General features: G+C 46.9%; 1 protein-coding gene and 1 long non-coding RNA gene across 2 annotated transcripts in view; one reads left to right on the forward strand and one right to left on the reverse strand.

Annotated features, from left to right (window-relative positions):
* LOC116223310 (disco-interacting protein 2 homolog C-like) overlaps positions 1 to 2,500 on the reverse strand; it is a 10,493-nt gene that overhangs the window by 2,399 nt on the left and 5,594 nt on the right. The window lies entirely within an intron of this gene.
* Positions 2,465 to 2,500, forward strand: part of LOC122133447 — a 1,856-nt gene continuing 1,820 nt past the window's right edge. Inside the window, exon 1 of the long non-coding RNA XR_006152762.1 lies at positions 2,465 to 2,500. This exon is cut by the window's right edge and continues 66 nt beyond it. This is a non-coding gene — a long non-coding RNA (uncharacterized LOC122133447).

The following is a 2,500-nucleotide window of genomic DNA, read 5'->3' on the forward strand; positions in this document are numbered from 1 at the left end:
GTCCTAACCGGGAGTGTCTCTCACACACACACACACACCCTAGTCTAGTGACGGGGTGAGGTGCCAGATATCTGCCCGGATTCTCATGAAGAAATGATTCGTTAATCACACGGATATTGTGTGTGTGTGTGTGTGTGTGTGTGTGTGTGTGTGTGTGTGTGAGAGAGAAGAAAGGACTGGTTAATCACACAGATAGTGTGTGTGTGTGTGTGTGTGTGAAGAAAGGACTGGTTAATCACACAGATATTGTTTAATTGGGTAAAAATGAAACCCCCTTTCTGTCAATAGATCTGTGGCGCCATCTACTGTTTCACTTCATAAATGACACTGCTGCTGTCTCAGAGTAAACAGGCATATTTGGGTTAGAATCTCTGGGTTAGGGTCGTGACCTCTGGGTTAGGGTCATGACCTCTGGGTTAGGGTCACGACCTCTGGGTGTAGCTGATTCTAAGAACATCTCCTCCTATGATGTGAAATATTCACCATCGCTAGGAACACGGGGAAAATACAAGGAGCAAAACACGCAACATGAAATGAGGAGAAGGCAACGAGTAACAAGAATACACAGACTGTATACACCATGGATAAAGAGGGACAGGTGAAAACAATCAAGGTGTGTGTGTATGTGTGTGTGTGTGTGTGTGTGTGTGTGTGTGTGTGTGTGTAGCAACAGGAGGCTGTGTGTGTGGCAATCGCCGGTCTCCCAGCAGGACATGAGGGCTTTGACGTAAAATATCCAGACACCTGTTAGTCACTTACCTGCTTTTCCTGACCTAACACACACACACACACACACACACACACACACACACACACAGTTATGTACAGGAACACACACAAACAAGCTGAGTAAAAACATTTATTCCCACCCCTGTGAAAATCACACACACACATACACACACACAGTGTGACACACACGCACACACACACACACGCACACACACACACACACACACAGTGTGACACACACGCACACACACAGTGTGACACACACACACACACGCACACAGTGTGACACACACACACACACACACACGTGCACACACACACAGTGTGACACGCACACACACACACACACACAGTGTGACACACACGCACACAGTGTGACACACACGCACACACACACGCACACAGTGTGACACACACGCACACACACGCACACACACACAGTGTGACACACACACACACACGCACACACACACACACACACACACGCACACACACACAGTGTGACACACACACACACACACACACACACACAGTGTGACACACACTCGCCCACATCGAGAGGAGCAGAGAATGCACGCCACAGAGATTCACTTTCACATGAAATTGCACCGACTCAGTTTGCCCCCCCAACACACACACACACACACACACACACACACACACACACACACAAACTTCCAGCTGAGTTTGCCCCCCCAACACACACACACACACACACACACACCAACTTCCAGCTCAGTTTTCCCCCCCAACACACACACACACACACACCAACTTCCAGCTCAGTTTGCCCCCCCAACACACACACACACACACACACACCAACTTCCAGCTCTGTTTGCCCCCCACACACACACACACACACACACACACACACCAACTTCCAGCTCAGTTTGCCCCCCCAACACACACACACACACACACACACACACACACCAACTTCCAGCTCAGTTTGCCCCCCCAACACACACACACACACACACACACACACCAACTTCCAGCTGAGTTTGCCCCCCCAACACACACACACACACACACACACACACACCAACTTCCAGCTGAGTTTGCCCCCCCAACACACACACACACACACACACACACACACACCAACTTCCAGCTGAGTTTGCCCCCCCAACACACACACACACACAAACACACACACACAAACACACACACACACACCAACTTCCAGCTCAGTTTGACGATCACATTGTTGACATGACAGCGAATGAAATACGCAAAGGATACGGACAAAGCGCAATACACACAAACAAAAAAATGACACACATTTGAATGACAACTCCTTAGAAAGTGTTCTTAAAGACTCTCCAAATACTCCTGACATTGTTGTTGTTGATGATCTTTTAAAAACCATTGTGATCCTGGAAGTGGGTTGTTGCTTTGACATGTATATGGACCTGTGTTTCTCTGACATTTTTTTTAAATATCAGCCATTAACTCATGCTCTGACAGTTGGTGGTTATAGAACAAAACTAGTTGTACTCATTTATGGTAGCCTTGGACATGTTCATAGACTCTGTGTTAGAGGATTGCAAATTGCTGGACTTAATAAGAAGAACTCTAAGCAAATAGCTCTGTGTCAGCAATCATAGGCAATCTGCATATATGGAGAAGGCGCTGCCATCTCTACCCCTGATATGACTATGTATTCATCTACTGATTCACTTGGCAGTAAATACTGTTTGTGTTGTTGTGTGAGGTATAATAGGCTCTTTATTAATATTTGGATGCTGTGGTGTTGTAATCAGTA

This window comes from Clupea harengus, chromosome 13 (genome assembly GCF_900700415.2).
Source record: "Clupea harengus chromosome 13, Ch_v2.0.2, whole genome shotgun sequence".
Taxonomy (NCBI): Eukaryota; Metazoa; Chordata; class Actinopteri; order Clupeiformes; family Clupeidae; genus Clupea; species Clupea harengus.